The sequence below is a fragment of the Haematobia irritans genome, chromosome 1, assembly GCF_050003625.1.
Source record: "Haematobia irritans isolate KBUSLIRL chromosome 1, ASM5000362v1, whole genome shotgun sequence".
Taxonomy (NCBI): domain Eukaryota; kingdom Metazoa; phylum Arthropoda; class Insecta; order Diptera; family Muscidae; genus Haematobia; species Haematobia irritans.
The window spans coordinates 156799367-156825399 of record NC_134397.1 but is presented as its reverse complement, the minus strand read 5'-3'; the positions used below and the strand labels follow the sequence as shown (position 1 = coordinate 156825399).

The 26033-nt window shown below is 30.6% G+C and overlaps 1 protein-coding gene across 1 annotated transcript in view; it reads left to right on the top strand.

Moving 5' to 3' along the window:
- Positions 1-26033, top strand: part of cv-c (RhoGTPase activating protein) — a 382780-nt gene that overhangs the window by 62107 nt on the left and 294640 nt on the right. Inside the window, exon 3 of the mRNA XM_075292001.1 lies at positions 20779-20818. The gene's annotated coding sequence lies outside the window, so the exon portion shown is untranslated. The remainder of the gene's footprint in view (positions 1-20778; positions 20819-26033) is intronic.

Below are 26033 nucleotides of genomic sequence, written 5' to 3'. Positions count from 1 at the left end.
GTAAAAACAAAATTTTTACAAAAATAAAATTTTCGCAAAATTATCAAAAAATAGAAATATGTATAAATAAATTTATATAATTTTATATAAAAATAAAACTTTGACGAGATTTTCTGTAAACATAAAATTTCTAGATTTTCTTCCCTAATTGTTGTTATTAATTTTTCCCCTCGTTTGTTGTGGGCCATTATCCAGAAACATAACAATTTTTAAATATTTTTCTGTAAACATAAAATTTCTAGATTTTCTTCCCTAATTGTTGTTATTAATTTTTCCCCTCGTTTGTTGTGGACCATTATCCAAAAACATAACAATGTTTAAATATTTTTCTCCTTTCGATGTACAATCCTCTTTTCAGTTTTAGTCGTGTGATATTCAAGACTTTTATTTCTATTGTATAATTTTATTTCAAAAAATAAAATTCCGACAAATTTTCCTAGAAAAATAAAGCTTTAAAATTTTTTTTATAAAAATAAAATTTAAACAAAATTTTCTATAAAAATAAAATATTCCCTACAAGTTATTGATTCCCATTGAATTTTTTGTCACTAATTAAATTTTCTAGTTTGCCTCGTTTGTTAGGGACCTTTGGCCAAAAACTACAATGTCATGGCAATTTTACATCATTGATTTGGATATTTTTTTGTTTTTGTAAAATTTTGTCAGAAATATTTTTCTCCTCTCGATTTACAATCCACTTTTCAGCTTTACTCGTACGAGTTATTCAAGGCTTTTTTGGTGTGCTATTATTTCCATTGTCGCCAATATGATTGTGGAACGATAGCCATGGTGGTAGCTGTGGTATAACAGTGATGGTGTTTTTGGCCACGGGTTTCTATATCTCTATGCCACCATGTAAACCAAGGCAATTTATGTTAATGCCTTCACAGCTTGTGGCTACCAAAGAGATCAACCTTTTTGGCTTGGATTTACATTTTGTTATTTCTTTTACAAAACACTGGCAAAATAGTGATTATGATGGTTACAATGATGACGATGGTGGCGATGATGATGATGATTACACTGGCACTGATGGTGGTGCGATGATCATGTTGTTGGCGTTGGTGGTGTTGATCCATGTTTGTTGTGATGATTTTTGGAAAACATTTCCAAAGGTCTTAGGCAAACAAAAATGACAATGTGAATTTTCAATTTTTTTTTGGAATGGTGTTTGCACCAAAACATTCCAATTTAATGTTTTTTTGTAAGAAAAAAAATAACAATGTGCAAAAAGAAACGTCATAAACGAAAACTTCATAGAGGTTTCATTGGTGCTTGTTTATTTGATCGACTCGTGGTCATATGTGAAGAAATTTTGAAGGCTTTCTTGTTTTGGGATATGATTTTCACGAAATCTGCCATGATTAATGATTTGTTAAAGCCATTTGAACTTGAACTTGAAATTTATTGTTTATTGTGCTCCTATGACTTTTTTTCATGGGCATAAGAAAATCATTAATTTTCCTGCATGTTGTTGGTTATTTTCCTGTGAGTTGTAAAAGAGATGTGAAAAATTATTTGAATGTCAATTTTGGGATATAATCTACCGATTTGAGAAGGCATAATTTTAGTCAAAAAGAAACCCGCGAAAATACTATACCAAGGATAGTCCTTAGTCATCCCATTTTTTTTATATGGCCCCCAATATGGATGTACTTACATCCAACGGACGGACATTCAACTCAAGAAATGAATACCTTCCAAACTTATTAACATTTCCGATCACTCATTTTTTTCCAAAATTTGATAAATATCGTAAAATCCCCCAAAAAAAATTCAAAAATTCATTTTTTTTTAATTCGAGTTACAGTTGTTACGCTCCGAGATCCACCATCATTAGTGAGAAGAAATACCAGAGCTGCCAAATAGCTTGATAAATCAAAACACCAGTTCGGCTTTGAAGCTTTTTTGCCATCTTAGAACATTTAGCTGGCGTTTGATTTTTTCTTTTAAATATTCTTGTGTTAATATTCACTAATTGGAAAATGAAACTATACCAGTTATCTATTACTAATAAATCACTTAAATAATTCTTCAAACAGGTTATTCTGTAAAAACCGATTTTTTTTTCTCTTCAAATAAATCATTTTGACTTCCATGTAAAGCCATTAAGTAATTTAGTTTTGATAAATACATATTCCGAAATTTATTAATGTTGTCCATTTATGACTTCTTAAATAATATTATTATAATGGACTTCTTTTAGGAATTATCTGTGGTAGGGGAAAAAAACGACTTTGAAAAAAAAAAAAATTAAGAGTCCAAAAAATTACCTCACACATATTAACTTTTGTTAAACACCTTAGCCATTAAACCAGCAAAGTTGAAAGAACCCATTCATCTTGATGTTGTAAACTTATCCAAACAATATAAATGAGGAAAATTTACAGCAGCAACAACACCAACAACAACGAAACCCAAAGAACAAAAGTCATATAAATATACATGTAATGATCTCTCGTGAGATCTGTGGTATTACAAGAAAAATGTTGAAAATATGCAAATGCAACTTTTATTGTTTAGTCAGCACCCCAAAATGAACCTTAAGAATTTTTTACACTACCTGACTAAAGACTCATACCCCAATGGTGGAAATGATGGTGATGACGATGAAGATAATCATGAGTAGGACATTGGTGTTGGACTTAGTGTTAAACATCAGTTGATGTTTTCCAAAAAAAAAAAATGAGTTTTTTTTTCAAATATAACCATTCATACATCATGGATGAAGGACCAATTTTTCAAAGTTCTGTTAAAATTTACCCATATAGGACAAAAATTCATCATCATTCTTTTACTTTAAGGAATTTTAATAAATTTTCTTTTTATAGCAACTGGTTATTTTAACATAACATTTTGACGAAATTCTATTTCTATAGAAATTTTCGTCGAAATTTTTTTCTATAGAAAATTCCATCGAAATTTTTTTTCTTTAGAAAATTTCGTCGATTTTTTTTTTTCTTTGGAAAATTTCGTCGAAATTTTTTTTCTATAGAAAATTAAAAATTGTCAAAATTTTTCTGTACAAAAATTCGACAAAAACTCTATTAAAATAAAATTTATTGAAATACAATTTATTTAAGGAATATAAATTATATTTCAATAGTTCTTCTAAATTGTTTTTCTATTGAAAATTTCGTCCAAATTATTGAATATATCGTAGTAATTTAATTTTTACCCTAAATTTTATAAAAGTTTATTAGTTAGAAAATTTAAACCAAATTTTAGTTAGGGAAAATTTTTAGTTTTATAGGAAATTTCGTCGAAATTTTGATTTTGTAGAAATTTTCGGTTTGGTAGAAAATTTCGCCAAAATTTAATTTTTTTTTACAAAATATCATCACAATTTAGTTATTATATAAACTTTAATGAAATTTTATTCTTGTGGAAAATTTCGTTGACATTTTTATAGAAAATTTTTCGAAATTCTATTGTTAGAAAATATTTTCTCGACATTTTTTGCTTATAGAAAATTTCACCAAAGGTTTTTTTATAGCAAATTTCTCCTAAAGTTTTATATAAAAATAAAATTTCAAAAAAAAAATAATTTTTAAAGAAATTTTGTTTTTATAAAATTTCGTTGAAAATTTATTTTTATAGAAAATTTCGTCAAGTTATAATTTTTGATTTTTTTTTCATTGAAATTTTATTTGTATAGATAATTTTATTGAAATTTTATTGTTGTGGAAATTTATAGAAAATTCTGCGAAATTTAATTTTTATAAGAATTATTTTGAAATTCTATTTATACAGAAAATTTTGTCAAATTCATTTGTTTACCGCAAATTTCGTCTAAATTTTATTTTCATAGAAAATTTCACAGAAATTTAGTTGTTATTGAAAAATTTGTCAAAGTTTTTGCTATCGATAATTAATTGAAATTTAATTTTTTATAGAAAATATTAACGAAATTTTATTGGTGCAGAAAATCTCGTACATTTCTCGGAAAGTTTCATTGACATTTTATTTTATTAGAATTTTTTTTACAAATTTATAGAAAATTTTGTGAAATTTTATTTTTATAAAAATTATTTTGAAATTCTATTTATACAGAAAATTTTGTCAAAATCATTTGTTTACCGCAAATTCCGTCTAAATTTTTTTCATAGAAAATTTCACCGAAATTTAGTTTTTATTGAACATTTTGTCAAAGTTTTTTCTATTGATAATTCAATGAACTATTATTTTTTATAGAAAATATTAACGAACTTTTATTGCTGAGGAAAATCTCGTAAAAATTTTATTTATGAAGAAAATTTCGTTAAGATTTTACTTTCATAGAAAATTTTATTTTAATATTTAGTTTATAGAAAGTTTTATTGAAATTTTATTTTTGTTTTATTATTATTTCGGCTTGAGGTCCTTTTAATAAAAAATCCTTTTTACGATTTTTGATTACTTGTTAACTTTATTCTCCAATATTTCGACTAACATCGTTAGTCTTCGACGGGGATATTAAAGTATTTTTAGGAAATAATCAAAAAATTTTAGAGAGTGATTACGTCTGCTTTTTAGAAAATTTGATTGCGTCTGCTTTTTAGAAAATTTGATTTTCTAAAAAGCAGACGTAATCACTCTCTACAATTTTTTGATTATTTCCTAAAAATACTTTAATATCCCCGTCGAAGACTAACGATGTTAGTCGAAATATTGAAGAATAAAGTTAACAAGCAATCAAAAATCGTAAAAAGGATTTTTTATTAAAAGGACCTCAAGCCGAAATAATAATAAAATAAATAAGAACAACAGGTCAACAAAACGAAGGACATTTTATTTTTGTGAAAATTACGTTGAAAATCTATTTTTATAAATAATTGCATTGAAATTTTATTTTAATAGATTTTTTTTTCAATTTTTTAGATTTTTTTAAATTTTATTTTTATAAAAAAATATTTTGAAATGTTATTTATATAGGAAATTTTGTCGAACTATTATATTTTATAGAAAATGTTGACCAAATTTATTTTTATAGAAAATTTTGTAAAATTTTTTGTTTATCGGAAATTTCGTTTATAGAAAATATCGCTCTAATTTTCTTTTTAGAAAAAAATATGTCATTCGTCGAAATTTTATTTTTTTATAGAAAATATTGTGAAATTTTATTTTTGTAGAAAATTTCGTTGAGGTTTTATTTTAATAGACAAAAAATTTAAATTGTATAGAAAATTTTATCAAAATTTTATTATATTTTAGAGACTTTTGTGGAAGTTTTATTTTTGTGGAAAGTTTCATTAAGCTTTGGTTTTTATAGGAAAATTAATCGATATTTAAAGAAAATCCTGTCGAAATTTGTTTTCTATGGAAAAATTCGTAGAAATTTGATTTTTTATGAAAATTGTATACGAAATTTTATTTATGCAAAAAATTTTGTAAAACTTTTACTTCTGTAGAAAATTTCGACAAAATTTTATTTTTATAGAAAATTTCGTCGAAATTTTATTTTTATAAAAAATATCAAAAACGTAGTTTTTATAGAAAATTTATATTTGTGCTCATGGAAAATTTAAGTTTATTTTAGTTTTTATCAATTAAATTAAACGGAATATTTAGTTCCAATCTATATACGTTTGATTCTTTAAATGATAACAAAATTAGATCTAATCAATTTTTATAGAATTGTTTTGTGAATTAATTTTCATTGAAATAACATATAAATTGATTTCTTCTCTAAGAAATTACGTCGAAATTATATTTCTATAGAATATTTCACCGAAGTTTTGTTTCATTACAAAATTTTGTCGCATTATAATTTCTATAGAAAATGTCGGCAAAATTTAAATTTTTTTGAAAATTTCGTAGAAATTTATTTTTGTTGAAAATTTCGTTGAAATTATATTTAAATTTTAATAAAAAAAATCGTTAGAATTGCAATTCTATCCATTTCATCTAATTCGTTACCGAAATTATATATTAACACACTATTGAGAAATTGGCCCTATGTTATAAGTTAAGGCAATGTGCATGACTGTTCTGATGGTAGTGCATCCTGCAGATAATAAATTTGTAAGTTTAAACTGAAATAATGCCACAGCTGACACTAATTGAGTCATTATATGCCTTCGAATGGTTAATACAACAAAAGCCTACAATAAAAGAAGATACGACCATCAAGCTTTTGGCTGTTTTTTACCCTTCTTCAATGTTTGTGTTATTATGACTTACAATTGTTGTTGTTGTTTGTGGTGTTTTTTGTATTTAAGCCAAAGAAAGGAAATTCTATAGTTTGCAATTTCATAAAAGGAATTTAGAAACGGAATGTAAGTAATATCTCTTAGGTTGTCTTGTCGCTCGTGGCTTAGGCATGGTATGCCATAATAACAATAACAAAAAACAAAATTGAACTTTTGCTAAAGATAATAGTGTGGCACTAGAAGAAGACAAGAAAACTTATTCAAAATGAACAGCAAGAAAATAGTTGTTGGTACACAAGAAGAAAAAATGTTTTCTTTGCTGAATAAACTTTTGTCAAAATTTTATTTCAATAGAAAATTTTTTTCAAAATGGTATGTCTATCGATTTTTTTTTTCAAATATGTATTCCTATAGAAATTTATTTCAAAATTTTATTTCTATAGAAAATTTTGTCAAAATTTTATTTCTATAGCAAATTTTGTCAAAATTTTATTTCTGTAGCAAATTTTGTCAAAATTTTATTTCTATAGAAAATTTTGTCAAAATTTTATTTCTATAGAAAACTTTGTCAACATTTTATTTCTATAGAATATCTTGTCAGCATTTTATTACTATAGAATATCTTGTCAAAATTTTATTTCTAAATAAAATTTTGTCAAAATTTTAATTCTATAGAAAATTTTATTTCTATAAAATTATTTTGCAAAATTTTATTTTAATAGAAAGTTTTGTCAAAATTTTATTTTAATAAAAAGTTTTGTCAATTTGTTATTTCTATAGAAAATTTTGTCTAAATTTTATTTCATTTCTATAGAAAATTTGTCAAAATTTTATTTCTATAGAAAATTTTGTCAATATTTTATTTCTATAGAAAATTTTATCACAATTGTATATCTATCGAAAATTTTTTTTAAATTTTAATTCTATAGACAACTTTTTGAAATTTTAATTTTATCAAAATTGTAGTTGTTGGTACACTAGAAGAAAAATGTTTTCTTTGCTGGATAAACTTTTGTATGATTATAGATTTTTTTCTTTTCAAAATTCTATTTTGATGGAAATTTATTTCAAAATTTTATTTCTATAGAAAATTTTGTCAAAATTTTATTTCTAACGAAAATTTTGTCAAAATTTTATTTCTAACGAAAATTTTGTCAAAATTTATTTCTATAGAAAATTTAATCAAAATTTTATTTCTGTAGAAAATTTTGTAAAAATTTTATTTCTAAAGACTATCTTGTCAAAATGTTATTTCTATAGCAAATTTTGTCAAAATTGTAATTCTATAGAAAGTTTTTGAAAAATGTTATTTCTATTGAAAATTTTTGCAAAATTTTATTTTAATAGAAAATTCTTTTCAAAATTTTATGTCTATAGAAAATTTTATCAAAATTGTATAAAAGGAATTTAGAAACGGAATGTAAGTAATATCTCTTAGGTTGTCTTGTCGCTCGTGGCTTAGGCATGGTATGCCATAATAACAATAAATTTTATTTCTATGGAAAATTTTGTCAAAATTTCATAGAAAATTTTGTCAAAATTGTATGTCTATAGAAAATTTTGCAAAATTTTATTCCTATAGAAAATTTTGTAAAAATTTTATTTCTATAGAAAATTTTGTAAAAATTTAATTTCTATAGAACGTTTTTGAAAAATGTTATTTCTATTGAAAATTTTTGCAAAATTTTATTTTAATAGAATTTTTTTCAAAATTTTATGTCTATATAAAATTTAGTCTTAATTCATTTCTATAGAAAATTTTATCAAAATTTTCTATAGATAAATTTTTTTAAAATTTAATTCTATAATTTTTTTTTTTAATTTTAATTTTATCAAAATTGTATTTCTATAGAAAATTTGTCAAAATTTTTTTTTTAAATTTTAATTTTATCAAAATTGTATTTCTATGGAAAATTTGTCAAATTTTTTGTTTATAGAAAATTTTGCCAAATTTTTTTTTATAGAATATTATGTCAAAATTTTATTTATAAAGAAAGTTTTGTCAAAATTTCATTTCTATAGCAAATTTATTCAAAATTTTATTTCTATAGAAAATTTTGGAAACATTTTATTTCTATAGAAAATTTTGGAAAAATTTTATTTCTATAGAAAATTTTGTAAAAATGTTATTTCTATAGAAAATTTTGTAAACATTTTATTTCTATAGAATATCTTTTCAAAATTGTATTTCTATAGAAATTTTTTCAAATTTGTAATTCTATAGAAAATTTTATTTCTATTGAAAATTTTTGCAAAATTTTATTTTAATAGAAATTTTTTGTCAAAATTTTATTTTTATAGAAAATTTTGTCTAAATTTTATTTCTATAGAAAATTTTGTCTAAATTTTATTTCTATAGAAAATTTTGTCAAAATTGTATGTCTATAGAAAATTTTTGCAAAATTTTATTTCTATAGAAAATTTTGTCAAAATTTTATTTCTAGAGAAAATCTTGCAAAATTTGTTTTTTATAGAAATTTTATTTCTTTGGAAAAAATTATTTTTATAGAAAATTTGTAAAGTATCTCTTAGTTGGAGAGGATTTCGTGCCAAAGGTACCAAATTGTAGGAAATCTAAACTGATTCTAAAATTTAGTTCCGACATTTGTTTGAGTTTTCAGCCATGTTGATCGTTCTATAATTTTTTTCAGCATGTATACTAGACACATCACTTTTGGCCTGACTTAGTTGTTACCAAGATTGATCTTTGTCGTGTTTTAGCCATATGCCCCTCATAGACTATTTGGAAAATTACTCGGTTAGTTCAGTTCACTAACCTACAATTTCTATTGTTGTGTCTTCTACGTTTCCTCCTCATCATATCGGTCTTCTCGGGCTGCAGCTACCGCGGCGTCGTTAGTGCAATGTTTCAAAGCTGTAAAATAAAATGTTCCATGTCGGTCGTTGTCTTCGACATCATCAATGATTTGTATGTTAGTGATAGACGTACGTGATAGCTTTGGTACACTTTTGCCTCGCATTGGACCGATCCAAATCATTGGACCAAGCAAAAAGAACTCTGTTTTGATTGATATTGAACGAGACACAGAGTCGGGCTAAACGATAGTTTTCCTTTGTCTTTTGTCTGATGATTTTATTGTTACCCCTTGGTCGGAGCGGTCTTCTGCATCCATCCCCATCATCTTTCACATGAGTAGAGATAATGATAAGTCAGTGGGTCATTAGGTTGGCTGGTAAGGCGAGGAAAACTAAAAGTAGAAGAGAAAAACAACAATTTCAAAAGGAATGAGGTTCATTACTGATATAAGGAGACGCAAAGAGAGTGAGAGGACAGGGATGTTGTTATGACCATCAGCCTGGGGGGGAAACAAAGAAATTTTTCTTCATCATAACTCACGAACTAAACAAGAGAAGAAGATGAGAAGATTTTAAGTCTAAGCCATGGATTTGTTTGAAATTTGAAACGAATAATGTAACTCACGGATACACGCGCGCATACCTTAAGACACCCCAAAAAGGAGCCTCCTCATCATTACCAAATGAGAAATCTGAGACTATAATTTGTCAAATGTCCCGGAAACAAAAACATGGAAATCTGAACAATGACAAATTTCTGGGAAATTTAAAACGATATGAATTCACTCGTAACCACCGCCTCCCATCATCCTTTGCCATTGCTAACAAAATCAAGTTCCCTTAAATGACTTTTCAGAGTGTGTAAAGGTTCAACTGCGGACATTTATGCCAAAGCAAAAAAACAGTCCGGGAACAAAAACTCGAAAATGATTGTGGGTGTTGTTTTTGATGTAACGAACAACACCAGGTTGTTGGCCAGTTGTTGTTTATTCCTCCGCGTGGAGTATTTGGTGGGTTAAGAAGAAGTAAACATCACAACTTAACATGATTATGTTGGAATTGTAGACTTTAAATCTTATTTTTCTACTTCCACTCCTCTCGAAAAAACAAAACACGAAAAAACTCGCTCACTTTACTCCCTCTTCCGATTTCAGAGGACATTGAAATACTGTCGTTAGACTTTGGATAACCTGGAACATGGAGAGGCAACAAGACAAACTGACTGTTAAGAAAAAACCGACAGTGAATAATGAATCATCAGTCAGCAGCCAGGAAGAGTTAAAACTAATGCCCACTTTTGCATATTAGCATTATGACCGACCATAGTCTCACTAGCCAACACCAAAGAAGACGATAACGATTTTAAGCGAAAGTAACTAACTTAGATACCCAGTGAAGCATTAAGAATAAATAGATTTTTCTATGGCTTCAAGACAAATAATAGATTACCTGGAAGAGAAGTAAGACAGATAAGAAGACAAAGAAAATAACCAAAAGCCTGATCAACATCATCTCCAATACCATCCTCTATGAACCAGAGAAAAACATAGAAGTACAATGGGAAAATCATGATATTTACTTTGCGTTATTAGGTAAAAATATAATAAACGGTTACTGCTTAATGGAACAAGTAAGATGGACGGACAGCTATCCAATGCAAGTTGAGCTGAGCTAGTAATTCTGACTCGAGATGTATAACTTATTTGGTAACTGAATAATTGAATGGGCAATCTTCCGTAAATTGAATTTAGGTTCACAGTTGGTCTTAGGTCCGAATTAGAACTATGTTAAGGTTCGATTTGGGCAAAAGATCGAAGGTTGGGTTTGTAGAATCCCATAAAATCACATAAACGAGGAAAAGAGTGGAATCACAATAATCGAACTCAGATTCCAGTATATCATACATACTTAGATGATAACAGAGATTAATTGGGAAGTAGAGTTTATTGTATAAAACGAGAGTAGGGAGATCTTATCCAGCTGACTGTATAATCCAGAAGAAGATAATCGAATCGCGAGCTATCTCGGTAAAACAACAAAAATTGATTGTCTGTCACCATAATGAACAAAATCTGTTACAGAAATAAAGGTTAGGTTAGGTTATGTGGCAGCCCGATGTATCAGGCTCACTTAGACTATTCAGTCCATTGTGATACCACAGTGGTGAACTTCTCTCTTATCACTGAGTGCTGCCCGATTCCATGTTAAGCTCAATGACAAGGGACTTCCTTTTTATAGCCGAGTCCGAACGGCGTTCCACATTGCAGTGAAACCACTTAGAGAAGCTTTGAAACCCTCAGAAATGTCACCAGCATTACTGAGGTGGGATAATCCACCGCTGAAAAACTTTTTGGTGTTCGGTCGTAGCAGGAATCGAACCCACGACCTTGTGTATGCAAGGCGGGCATGCTAACCATTGCACCACGGTGGCTCCCTACTGAAATAAAACTTTTTTGGCAATATTTAAGCCCAGGTCAGACAAGCATTTTCACGGACATTCTAATAGGACTCAGAACCATAAGTACGCGTCAACCAAGAAAGGTTTAAAAAGGAGGTTTCTAACTACATTTCTACCGTACAATGGCCAGCAAAATCTCCGGATCTCAATCCGTTGCACTTTTACAACTGGGTCAATTAATATAGCACGGTTGGGACTGACAAATACCGAAGTGTCGACCATCTGAAGACCAACATACCACAGAGCCACTTTTGTATAGCGTGTGATGGCATTGTCGGTCGTTTCAAGGCTATAGTACGTGCCAAAGGTAGACAATTCGAAAAAATCTAGACATTTGTTTGTTTTTCGAAAATTAAATGCAATAAAAAAAATCCTTTCCCACTGTTCATTGTCCATTCTCTTAATTTAGTTCAAACACTTTTACTGTTTAACTATTCCAAAACGACTACTTACCTCATATGTATTCCTAGTTCTCCACATAGTAAAGGAAGAAAAAAATCGCGAATGATGCATTAGCTTAATCTTGCTAAAACATTTGTTAGATTTGCCTTAAAGTGTTTTTGTCTGGTCACACAGACGACAGATATTAAAGACTCTTTATATTAGCAATACCAGCATCTTGGATATGCTATTTAATTCTTACCATAATCTTTAAAACTTCATATTAGTAAGTTAAGTGTAATAGTAGAAGTAGGAGGCCGGTGTTAAATGTCCCTAATGATGTTTGATGTGAGTGTAACATAACTTCTCTGAGTGGTAATATACGCATTATTTATTTATTACAAAATAATCCCTTTGAACAGTGTTAGCAATAATGGTAAATTATTATATAAATTATTTAAGTATTGTATTTTTGGAAATGGTACCTTTAGAGACGAGCCTAACAGGTTGGCTGATAAGTCCCCGGTCTAACAAAGAAAAACACATTTTTTTTTTTTTGTCAAAATTCGTTTTTATTATTCATCATAGTTCCCTTCAAGAGCGATACAACGATTATAACGACCTTCCAATTTTTTGATACCATTTTGGTAGTACTCCTTCGGTTTTGCCTCAAAATAGGCCTCAGGTTCGGCGATCACCTCTTCATTGCAGCCAAATTTTTTTCCTGCGAGCATCCTTTTGAGGTCTGAGAACAAGAAAAAGTCGCTGGGGGCCAGATCTGGAGAATACGGTGCGTGGGGAAGCAATTCGAAGCCCAATTCATGAATTTTTGCCATCGTTCTCAATGACTTGTGGCATGGTGCGTTGTCTTGGTGGAACAACACTTTTTTCTTCTTCATATGGGGCCGTTTTGCCGCGATTTCGACCTTCAAACGCTCCAATAACGCCATATTATAGTCACTGTTGATGGTTTTTCCCTTCTCAAGATAATCGATAAAAATTATTCCATGCGCATCCCAAAAAACAGAGGCCATTACTTTGCCAGCGGACTTTTGAGTCTTTCCACGCTTCGGAGACGGTTCACCGGTCGTTGTCCACTCAGCCGACTGTCGATTGGACTCAGGAGTGTAGTGATGGAGCCATGTTTCATCCATTGTCACATAGCGATGGAAAAACTCGGGTGTATTACGAGTTAACAGCTGCAAACACCTCTCAGAATCATCAACACGTTGTTGTTTTTAGTCAAATGTGAGCTCGCGCGGCACCCATTTTGCACAGAGCTTCCGCATATCCAAATATTGATGAATGATGTGACCAACACGTTCCTTTGATATCATTAAGGCCTCTGCTATCTCGATCAGCTTCATTTTACGGTCATTCAAAATCATTTTGTGGATTTTATTGATGTTTTCGTCGGTAACCACCTCTTTCGGGCGTCCACTGCGTTCACCGTCCTCCGTGCTAATTTCACCACGCTTGAATTTTGCATACCAATCAATTATTGTTGATTTCCCTGGGGCAGAGTCCAGAAACTCATTATCGAGCCAAGTTTTTGCTTCTACCGTATTTTTTCCCTTCAGAAAACAGTAATTTATCAAAACACGAAATTCTTTTTTTTCCATTTTTTTCATAATAACAAAAGTTGCTTCACAAAAGACGCTCAAACGTCAAATTTTGACATTTGAAGGTTGGTACTATACAAAAATAATATGCATTTAATACTAGCGACGCCATCTATGTGTCAGAACGGGGACTTATAAGCCAACCTAAGGTCTATCAAGAGCCTATAATTTTTTCGGAAAAAGTTGGTATACGATTTTCACTATCTTTTAAAACAGTTTCACAAGATGCTAAAGGCCAACTATTTTGACATGGATTCTAGGCCAAAGACGTAAAGGCACATCGTAGGTTATAGTGGCAACCAGTTCTTGAGGCTTACCTTAGATATTCAGTCACTTGTGAGATGACTTTAACTAAAAGTGCCCTGCACTGATAGAAAGAAAACATTGTTAAATATAACTAAGAGGATGGTGAAACACATGGCTGACATTCCTGGTCCAAACCTGTGCCAATGTGTGCCATAAATACCTTGACACACCAGACATCTGAAAACCAGAAACACTTGGAGAGTGTTGTTGGTCAATTACTAAGTAAGCAGTTTTTCTGATCCATTTCCGGAAGATCTGCATTTTAAATTTTCTTAATAGATAGTCCATCAACTTCATTGTTGGTATAAAATCATATGCCGAATATCGATGCATAATATCTTCACCGAAGAGGAAAAAAATCTTTCTCCTTTTGAAATTATACGCAGCCGGGGTTCCTTGACTACCGTATTCAGTTGATAATCTATGAGGACCATTATCCCTTGGTCCTATCAGGTAGACTTGTCAAGGAACCTTATGTGAAGATCATCGATTACCTCCAGGCAGCAGCAAGTTCATGTTCTGGAAACTGTCTGTAAATCACCAACAATTATTTTACCGTCATAGAGTAAAAGGGTGAAGCAAGGATCAGTAGCCACATTCATGGTCAGAGCATTCTCAAGTCGAAGAACTCCAAGTTCCTAGGATGACGTTGATATCCTGTTTCACTTTGCCAGAACAAGGAAAGGAAATGAGCCGTTAAAAACGCCTATAACTCCTATCTTCTCCCACTCATTGATAATGCCGACTCGTAACGATTCCCAGTATGAGCCTAACCCAATCGAGGAATCTTCAAATGATGTAAAATAGTGCTTAGCTGATTGCCACCGCCTACGATCTCAAGACGAAGCAGCAACTTCAGTGGAGTCCACAATACTTTCGGTAGAGGAACATTGTAAGCTCTTCATACATCATCACCTGATAAAATGCAGTGGGGTTAATCCACATAATGGAAAATATATTCTCATCGATCCAAGCCTTTCTGGTTCGATTTCAGGTTCAGATTTCAGCAACCAATGTGCTACTCTTCGTTTTTATTCTTCATTTTTTGAAACTGCTCTTCCTTCAATGTTAACTCAAACTCTGACATTTTGTCCAATATAATCGCTGCCACGTCTCTATTTCTCAGGTCATGTCTTCTGATGAGTAGAGACATGATAATGGTTTGAATTTCCAATCTGTTGAAAACTTCAGTCAATGAGTTCTGCGGAAACCACCGCGTTGGAATGGTTCACATATCCGCTTTGCCTACAAAGTGTCATGGGTTCAAGTTTTAACCAATAAGTTTTTCAGTGGTCATTTTAGGAACAACACCACATTTTCACTTTGCGTAATAAAATGTTTTTCTTGTTAAAAACACTCATCAGTGGCTAAAGACGAAAAGATTTTGTTCCATAGAATACAAAGAACTTCGAATACCATGTCAAATCAAGATAACCTAGAAACTCATCAAGGTGTCCTTATTCCGGATGTGATTTCTCCATCTCCCGAACAAGGTAATAGGTCCACAAACCCAATAGATGATCCCTTGACTGATGGTCATCAAGAAAAATGCAAGAGTTTCAGTCAATATTCCTCAATTTTGCGTAGCAATCCTGCCCTTTTGTTTAAGATGGTCGAAAGCCAATTTATCCACATCCGGTATTGTATAAGACTCCACTAAGTTTCATAACGTCGTTGGATCAATAGACACAATAGTAAATCCACCTGAATCCAATATGTATGAAACTTTGAAGATATGTATACAAGAACGTTTTATGGATTCGGAGGAAAAGCAATTAAAGATATTGCTCCGAGAAATACGAATTTCTTTACTTCATGAAATGTCATTTTTAGCGGCAGATAAGTTTTCTGAAGAAGTACTCAAATCTTTATAGATGCAACTTGTACCTATACTAGCTTAGGTTTGTATAGTATCCGTAAGTAGCGAATCTTTGATTGAATTGGCACAAATGACAGATAAAATTGCGGATACAGCCCAACCATGGGCCATCAACGTTGGAAGTTTTTCTTCATCCAAAATTCGAAATTTCGAAACGAAAATCGATTAATCGACAAAGAAGATCGAAGACACGCAATGGTTAGCATGACCGCCTTGCATACACAAGGTCGTGGGTTCGATTTCTGCTTCGACCGAACACCACAAAGTTTTTCAGCCGTGGATTATCCCACCTCAGTAATACTGGTGACATTTCTGAGTGTTTCAAAACTTCTCTAAGTGGTTTCACTGCAATGTGGGTGGAACGCCGTTCGGACTCGGCTATAAAAAGGAGGTCCCTTATCATTGAGCTTAACATGGAATCGGGCAGCACTCAGTGATAAGAGAGAAGTTCACCAATGTAGTATCACAATGGACTGAATAGTCTAAGTGAGCCTGAAATATCGGGCTGCCACCTAACCTAACCTACACCACACATTGATAAGAAGGAAGTTCTAAGTGTGCCTTCAATAGTAGGCTTCGGCTATACATTACCAGACATAACCTAGTTCCATTTTCTCTCTCATGTAGATCGCCTTCTGATATACGTCTCTTTTTACCACCCGTTCTTTAGCCTTTAAACAAAGATTTCTATCTCGAACTACATTAATTCAGTGTTTTTTTTTTCATAAATATGGATTTTTATATAAAACATAAATGCAATCAGTATAAGAAAAAATATGAAGGACTTTTTGTCGTGCACCTTCCTTTCCTTTGAAGACAAAAACCTAATAACCGACATAATCAACATAAATATAGCCTCCAGGTATTTGCAACTAAAATAGGTAAAATAACACACCCTAGCCTTGCACCTTAAAACCTGGCAAGCAGACAAACGAAAGTTTTCTTATGTATGATGGTTGGAGTTTTTCGCTAAACTGTCTATAACAATCTATTATTATCATTCATTATTATCGCACTGGCATAGTGGAGAAGAAGATCCAGACTGAAGGTTTTTTCTTGCTTTCGGAAAATGAAGATTCCCTCCTTGAGCTAAGTACTCCGATTACATACACGACATGGCCCTCATATATTCAGTATTTATTACTCCCTACACAGAGTATTGCATAGAAAACTCGATGATACTGTTGCTGCTAATGATGATTATTCTGTGGTGGATGGTGGTGGTGGATACTGTTGCCTCTAAAGAGGATCATGCAGCAGCAGTTCACAAAAAACCTCATAACTTAGTGTTAGTAGTATTCCATAAACACTTTAGGGCGTGTTATTTGTGAGTACGAGGAGAAACATTCTCCTTGGTGGAATATTAAACCTCAGCCAAAGTCATCATCATTGTTTGCAATACCTTTTGTCTGGCCTAAAATATCTATTAGCATCCACGCCTACGCATGTGCAAAAGTGTGTTTAATTTTCAAAGCTTAAAAAATATATATGAGTGGTATTTATGCTACACAATATGAGGTGGTATATAAATAGAGGGAAAAGGTTTTTTTTTAATGTATTTTTATTTTCATTTAGTTTATTTGTATTTAATATAACTTCAATTTAATTTTTCGTTTTAGTTTTAGTTTTTATTTTAATTTTGGTTTACATTTTAATTTTAGTTTTAATTTTAAATTAATTTTTTTTAGTTTTAAGTTTAATCTTTGTTTTAATTTTAATTTGATCTTAAATTTTAATTTTAATTTTTCTTTTTATTTTAGTTTTAATTTTATTTTTTATTTAAAATTCTATTTCTATTTCAATTTCAATTCCAATTTGAATTTTAGTTTAAGTTTTCATTTTAATTTAAATTTTTATTTTAGTTTTTATTTTAGTTTTAATTTTAGTTTTAGTTTTAATTTTTATTTTAGTTTTAATTCAATTTCTATTTCAATTTCAATTCCAATTTTAGTTTTCATTTTAGTTTTAATTTTAATTTTTCTTTTAGTTTTAATTTTTATTTTAGTTTTAATTTTTTTTTCCAATTTCTATTTGAATTGCAATTTTAACTTTAATTTTAATTTTAGTTTCAATTTTAATTTTGATTTTCGTTTAGTTTTAATTTTTATTTTATTTCAATTTCTATTTCAATTCCAATTTTAACTTTAATTTTAATTTATATTTTAATTTTAATTTAAAATTTAGTTTTAATTTAAGTTTTAATTTTAATTTTAATTTTTATTTTATTTCAATTTCTATTTAAATTCCAATTTTAACTTTAATTTTCATTTCAATCTCAATTTTAATTTTAATTGTAATTTTTATTTTATTTCTATTTCAATTCCAATTCCACTTTTAACTTAAATGTTAATTTTTGTTTTAATTTTAGTTTTATTTTATTTCAATTTTTATTTAAATTCCAATTTTGACTTTAATTTCAATCTCAATCTCAATTTTAATTTTAATTTTGATTTTCGTTTTAATTTTAACTTTATTTCAATTTCAATTTCTGTTTCAATTCCAATTTGAACTTTAATTTTAATATATATTTTAATTTAAATTTTAATTTGAACTTAAATTTTAATTTCCATTTTAATTTTTATTCTTGATTTTAATTTTAATTTTAATTGTTAATGTTTTTTTGATTTCAGCTTAAACTACAAGTGTAGCTTAACCAACAGATTTTTATTTTAATTTTAGTTTTAAGTTTTATTTCAATTTTAGTTTTTATTTTAATTTTATCTTTAACTTTAATTTTAATTTTTATTTCAATTTTAGTTTTCATTTTAATTTTAGTTTAAATTTTAATTTCAATTTTAATTTTAACTTCAATGTTAATTTCAATTTCAATTTCAATGTTAATTTCAATTTTAATTTTTGATTGTAATTTTAATTTCAATTGTAATTTTTGATTGTAATTTTAATTTTAATTTTTATTTTTATTTTAGTTTTAGTTTTAATTTTTATTTTTATTTTATTTCAATTTCTATTTAAATCCAATTTTAACTTTAATTTTAATTTTAATTTCAATTTTAATTTTAATTGTAATTTTTATTTTATTTTATTTCATTTTCTATTTCAATTCCAATTTTAACTTAAATTTTAATTTTTATTTTAATTTTAGTTTTAGTTATAATTTTTTTTTTAATTTTTATTTAAATTCCAATTTTGACTTTAATTTTAATTTTAATTTTGATTTTCGTTTTAATTTTAATTTTAATTTTAATTTTGATTTTCGTTTTAATTTTATTTCAATTTCTATTTCAATTCCAATTATAACTTTAATTTTAATATATATTTTAATTTAAATTTAAATTTAAACTTAAATTTTTATTTTTATTTTAGATTTTAATTTTAATTGTTGTTGTTTTTTTTTGATTTCAGCTTAAAGCCATGCATTGACTAAACTACAAGTGTAGCTTAACCAACAGATTTTTATTTTAATTTTAAGTGTTATTTCAATTTTAGTTGTAGTTTTATCTTTAAATTTATCTTTATCTTTAACTTTAATTTTAATTTTAATTTAAATTTTTATTTTAAGTTTTATTTCAATTTTTATTTCAATTTCAATTTCAGTTTTCATTTTAATTTTAATTTTAGTTTTAAGTTTTATTTCAATTTTTTTTTGTCACAATGGACTGAATAGTCTAAGTGAGCCTGAATCTTAATCGGGCTGCCACTTTAACCTTTTTAACCTTTATTTCAATTTTAGTTTTAATTTTAATTTTATCTTTAAATTTATCTTTATCTTCAACTTTAATTTTAACTTAAATTTTTATTTTAATTTTTATTTCAATTTTTATTTCAATTTTAGTTTTCATTTTAATTTTAGTTTTATTTTTAGTTTTAGTTTTAATTTTAATTTTAGTTTTAAGTTTTAATTTTAATTTCAATTTCAATTTTTGATTGTAATTTTAATTTTAGTTTAATTTTATTTTTAATTTAATTTAATTAATTTTATTTTATTTGGTTTAATTTTGTTAAATATTATTTAAATTTAAATGAAGTGAATTCTTTATTTTCTCGTATATTTCACCCTCTTTTTTTATATGTTTGATGATTTTATTTACATTTCTTCTTTGGCTGTTTGCTGCAACTTCAGCCTATGTTGTTTGTTTTGGGACATGAGTCACTCACATGATGATGATGACGATATTTCAAGGAGTGGTTGATTCATCCGTTTCCCCCACACATTGTGTTGTATTTTGTTTTTATTATTTTTTTTTATTAACTTCTAAAATCTTGGGAAATGTTATTCGATTGTTTCCATAAAACCCATGGATTTATAATGTCTTGTACATACATTAAACATGCATTTACAACACATTCACTGCAATCATCTTCACCATCACCATTATGGTGCTGCAATTTTAAAAATACAATTTTTTTCTGCCGCTTTAAAAAATTTGTGGCGAAAACAACTTAAGTTTTAATTTCATAATTTGTAATCGGACCCACTAAAATCATAAACGACAATTCGCGTGTGGGTTTTTGGTTGCACTTAAGATAGGAAAAACAATGAAAAAAAAAAATATATATATGTATTAAAACCTTAATTGCTGTAAACCGCAATGCCTTTTGAGTTTTTTTTTTTGTGGTAAAGATTTTTCTTAAAATAATACACCAACTTATTTACATAACAATCAAAAGCAATTTAATATCTTAAAAGGCAACCAAGAATAAAAAAAGCAAAATTAAGAAAACGCCACAAAATTCAGTATTTATTTCCTTTTTATTTAAATGGAGTTGCATTTTTATTTAAATGGAGTTGCAACAATAATGGAAAAATAAACACCATCAACATTTGTATCGAAAAGAACAATTGTTGATTGTTTTAAATGCAAAGTTTTATTAATTTTTTTCTTAGAATAATCGAATGTCCTAATTTTATTATAATTTATAGTGGCTTTATAAATTATGTTTTGGTTCATTGTTTTTGAAAAGAGGAGGAGTTGCCTTTTCGATCCATATTGTTTCAACTACGTATTAAAATTATTACATTTTTATTATTTATCTATAGTTGTACAAGAGATCCATTTAGTTCTCTATCAAATTTGAAGTGTTCATACAAATGCGAATAAGTTAAACAATTACCATTTATCCATCATAAATAATTTAATAAAGATTTTTATCATTTGATTCTATGTAAATAATGAAACTTTTAAAATTAATTGATTTTTATTATATTATTTCGTTTCTTTATAGATCATTGTTAGAATTTATCATCAAATCCAAGGAGAGATTGGTAAGTTGCAAATGTTATTATCTACAACGGTACTTTAAAAAAATGAAATCCAAAAATAGGATTAAGGCTTTGTAACTATATGGAAAGTGTGTGGACAGAGGCTGTACAAATCCGTATAGATTATTAACTCTCAGAAAGATTTTTTTGTACCGAAAAGAGAAGAAAGCAAAAGGCAAGCTTTAAGTTTGTGAATTCAAAAGTTATGGATTTATTCATATATAGAACTCTCCCTAAGGGGGAGTTCTATCACCTCTTCTTTGGAATATTGCTATAAACAACCTTCTGGTTTCCTTAGACAAAAGAAAGGATAAAAGTCGCGATATACGCAAATGATGTGCCTCTAGCAGTCAGAGGAAAATTCCTATGCATAATTAGAGATATTATTAAAGGAGAGCCCTCCCGATGACTGAGAAATGGGCGAAAGAGAATGGTCTAGGGGTAATTCCTTCAAGACAGAATTAGTCTTATACTGAAAGGAACATATTACACGGTTAAGCCCATTTGCCTAGGTGGTATTGAAATCCCCTTTGGTTAGTGTACAAAATCCCTAGGAGTTATATTGAACTGGAGGCTGATCTTTCAGCTTAATATTGAAGGTAGAGTAAACAAAGCCACGTTAAAATTGTACTTGTACAAAAAAGCAATAGGAAAAAGTGGGGACTAAAACCGAAAATTGTGTATTGACTGTAGACTGCAGTGGAACAGGAACAGATTCCCTTAATGCCATGCTGTTTCTATTGCCTTTAGACATATTGTCCAAAATCAGCTGCAACAACGGTTGCACGAGCTATCGCTGTGGTCGGAAAAAAAGCAAGGCCATAGTTCGATCTTCAAAATAATGCCAAGTTTGAAACTCTGATTCCCAACAGTGAGGTGTGGTGCACACAATCCCCAGGAAATAAACGTTACCTAGATTTCTACTCCTATGGCTCCAAGTAGAGTGGACAAGTTGGTTTCGGAGTATATTTTAAAGACCTGGAACTTAAAATAGCGAAAAGATGACCTAATAACTGTAACTGGTTTTTCAGACTGAAATTTTAGCAATAAAATAAGTGGCAAATTGTACGGTTGCACGAGCTATCGCTGTGGTCGGAAAAAAAGCAAGGCAAAAGTTCGGTCTTCAAAATAATGCCAGGTGTGCAAGCGTAGTGTACTCCGGCGAAACAGCTTTTCGACAAAGAAATTGACACTCTAATTTCCAACAGTGAGGTGTGGGGCACACATTCCCCAGGAAATAAACGTTACATAGATTTCTACACCTATGGCTCCAAATAGGATGCACAAGTTAGTTTCAGAGTATATTCAAAAGCCCTGGATCTTAAAATAGCGAAAAGATGACCTAATAACTGTAACTGCTTTTCAGACTGAAATTTTAGCAATAAAATAAGTGGCAAGTTGGCTGAGAAATAATGTACTTAGAAATGTTGGCATTAATATATACTCAGCCAGTCAATCTGCAATAAAATCCTTGGACTCTGTGTTCCTCAACCCGAAAGCGGTCAAAGATTGCCGCAAATCTGTCCACGAGATGGCTGAACAGGCAGAACAGTACAAACGTTGGTTTCGGAGTATATTCAAACGCCCTGGATCTTAAAATAGCGAAAAGATGACCTAATAACTGTAACTGTTTTTCAGACTGAAATTTTGGCAATAAAATAAGTGGCAAATTGTACGGTTGCACTAGCTATCGCTGTGGTCGGAAAAAAGCAAGGCCATAGTTCGGTCTTCAAAATAATGCCAGGTGTGCAAGCATAGTGCACTCCGGCGAAACAGCTTTTCGACAAAGAAATTGACACTCTAATTTCCAACAGTGAGGTGTGGTGCACACAATCCCTAGGAAATAAACGTTACCTAGATTTCTACTCCTATGGTTCTAACTAGAGTGGACAAGTTGGTTTCGGAGTATATTTTAAAGACCTGGAACTTAAAATAGCGAAAAGATGACCTAATAACTGTAACTATTTTTCAGACTGAAATTTTAGCAATAAAATAAGTGGCAAATTGTACGATTGCACGAGCTATCGCTGTGGTCGGAAAAAAAGCAAGGCCATAGTTCGATCTTCAAAATAATGCCAGGTGTGCAAGCGTAGTGCACTCCGACGAAACAGCTTTTCGACAAAGAAATTGACACTCTAATTCCCAACAGTGAGGTGGGGTGCACACATTCCCCAGGAAATAAACGTTACATAGATTTCTACACCTATGGCTCCAAATAGGATGCACAAGTTAGTTTCGGAGTATATTCAAAAGCCCTGGATCTTAAAATTGCGAAAAGATTACCTAATAACTGTAACTGTTTTTTCAGACTGAAATTTTAGCAATAAAATAAGTGGTAAATTGGCAGAGCAATAATGTTCTAACAAATGTTGGCATTAATATATACTCAGCCAGTCAATCTGCAATAAAATCATTGTACTCTGTGTTCCTCAACTCGAAAGCGGTCAAAGATTGCCGCAAATCTGTCAACGAGATAGCTGAACAGTACAATATTAAGCAATTATGGGTGCCTGGCCACAGGAACATACCGGGAAACTGCGAAACGGATGAGTTAGCAAGGAACTAGAATTTGTTGGTATGTCTCTGGCTACCGGCAAGCACATAAAGGAATCAATTAAACACCTCTTATGCGAGTGTTCTGCATTTTCCGTAAAGCGATAGCGAATTTTATATAGCTTTAGATTTCTTTTGGACCTGGAAAATGGTAAGGTTTTTGGAACAATCTGGTTGGTTCAACAGAAGAAAATAATCGGTTTCGACAAACCACCAAAAAGTTTTTCAGCGATGGATTAGCCCCTCTCAGTAATGCTGATGTTATTTCTGTGTGTTTGAAAGCTTCTCTAGGTGGTTTCACTGCAATGCGGACTCGGCTATAAAAAGGAGGTACCTTGTCATTAAGCAGCACTCAGTGATAAAGGATAAGTTCACCATTGTGATCACAATGAACTGGGTAGTCTAAAGGAGCCTAAAATATTGAGATGCCACTAATACCTAACCTAACCTGGGACTAACTAAAGCCACTGAAATTTCAAAAAATTCAAGAGCTCACCGATGCACAAAAAAGATAGACTGGAAAGAGCCAAGGAGTAGCTTGCACCAAAGTGCTCAGTTACCGAGTTTGGGTTTCTCTGATACCCATCAGACCATTCAAAACGGAGTAGTTTGTGAATAAACGCACTGATCGTCTTTATTTGTCAAGGACGTCAGCTGTAAATCACTTCGATTGGCCAAACAGAACTCAAGATCCGGCAGTAGTAATGACGTGGACCACCGTAATGGCGGATGGGCGCTCCCTACTCGTATTCATCGACCCTTGGGTCAAAATAAATCCCAAATATTATCGGGAAAATGTAAGAAGATGGTCGCAGACCATGGGCATTCCGAAAGGGCTCAGCACGAATGTAAAGGGTGATACGGTCAAAATTTGGTCAAGGGAAAACGCGTGTAAATCGGTGAAATCGTTTATTTAAAAAGTCAAATTAAATTTCTTTTTCACGTTCAATTAGTATAAAATTCAGGAAAAATATTCAGTTAGGCTTTCGCTTTTCCAAATCCGAATTGCATGGCCTCACGCTTGACACCTGCCATCAGATTTTGTACAGCCACCTTGTCCACCTTCTTCGCCGCAGAAAGCCAGTTTGCCTTGAACTGCTGCTCGTCCTTAGCAGTTTTTTTGGTCTTCTTTAGGTTCCGCTTGACAATAGCCCAGTATTTCTCAATTGGGCGGAGCTCTGGCGTGTTGGGAGGGTTCTTGTCCTTGGGAACCACCTGCACGTTGTTGGCGGCGTACCACTCCATGGCCTTTTTACCGTAATGGCAAGATGCCAAATCCGGCCAAAACAGTACGGAACAACCGTGTTTCTTCAGGAAAGGCAGCAGATGTTTATTCAAACACTCTTTCACGTAAATTTCTTGGTTGACCGTCCCGGAAGCTATGAAAATGCTGCTTTTCAAGCCACAGGTACAGATGGCTTGCCAAACCAGATATTTCTTTGCGAACTTTGACAGTTTTATGTGCTTGAAAATATCTGCTACCTTTCCCCTTCCTTTTGCCGTATAAAACTCCTGTCCCGGAAGCTGCTGGTAGTCGGCTTTGACGTAGGTTTCGTCGTCCGCAGTCAAACTTCGTCAGCATCGTCGTGTACAGCCTCCGGGATCGCGCTTTGGCCGTCGTATTTTGATTATCATCGCGATTTGGAGTCACTACCTTCTTGTAAGTCGATAGTCCGGCTTGTTTTTTGGCTCGATGCACGGTTGTAGACGATGCACCCAGCTTATTTGCGGCATCTCGGAGAGAGAGGTTAGGGTTTCGCTTGAAACTACCGGCAACTCTCTTTGTCGTCTCAGCGGCTTCCGGTTTTCGATTTCCCCCCGATCCAGACTTCCTGGCTGTCGACAAACGTTCCCCAAACACTTTAATTACATTTGTAACGGTTGATTTGGCAACTTTTAGCGATTTTGCCAGCTTTGCGTGCGAGTAGCTCGGATTTTCGCGATGCGCGAGCAAAATTTTGATAAGCTGCTCTTCTTGCTCGGAGGGCATTTTGACAACTGAAGAGTGAATTCCAAAATCAAAATAGGAGCAACATTCTACAAACACACCTTCAAAATGAGGGGTGTTCAGGTTTTTTAAATGCAAAATTGAAAGAAATACGTCAAGTTTATATTGACCAAATTTTGACCGTATCACCCTTTATAAAAAGGAGGTTCCCCGTTTTATTTCTACCGCATATTGGCCACCAATTCGTTGGAATTTTGCGCCTTAGACATTTTTGGAGAGTAAGGTTGACATTAAAAAAATACCAAAGTCTCCATAATTTCAAGATGGTGCTTCTTCGGAAATGGGCCAAAATAGCGCAGAACCACGTTCATGCAACGTGTCGGCTGCTTGAAGGCCATCACTTGTGTCAAAGGTAGCCAATTAAATTGATTCGAAAATCTGATGTTATTTCCGACATTTTTTATGTTTGAACAACAGAGTAAAAAAATGCGCTTTACTTTGTGACATACTTAACTGGCAACAAATGGATCTGAGTTTTAAAATTAGCCTTTAGGATTTTTCCAACCATTGTCGCCTCTTCACAATCCAACTTTTGTTGTGGAGACAGATTGTTTACCTATAATATCTAATAATAATCTAAGGCAGATGGTGCAATTTTACATCAAGAGTAGTAGAAGTTTATCTATAATTTCGCAATATTACATGTATTAACTGATG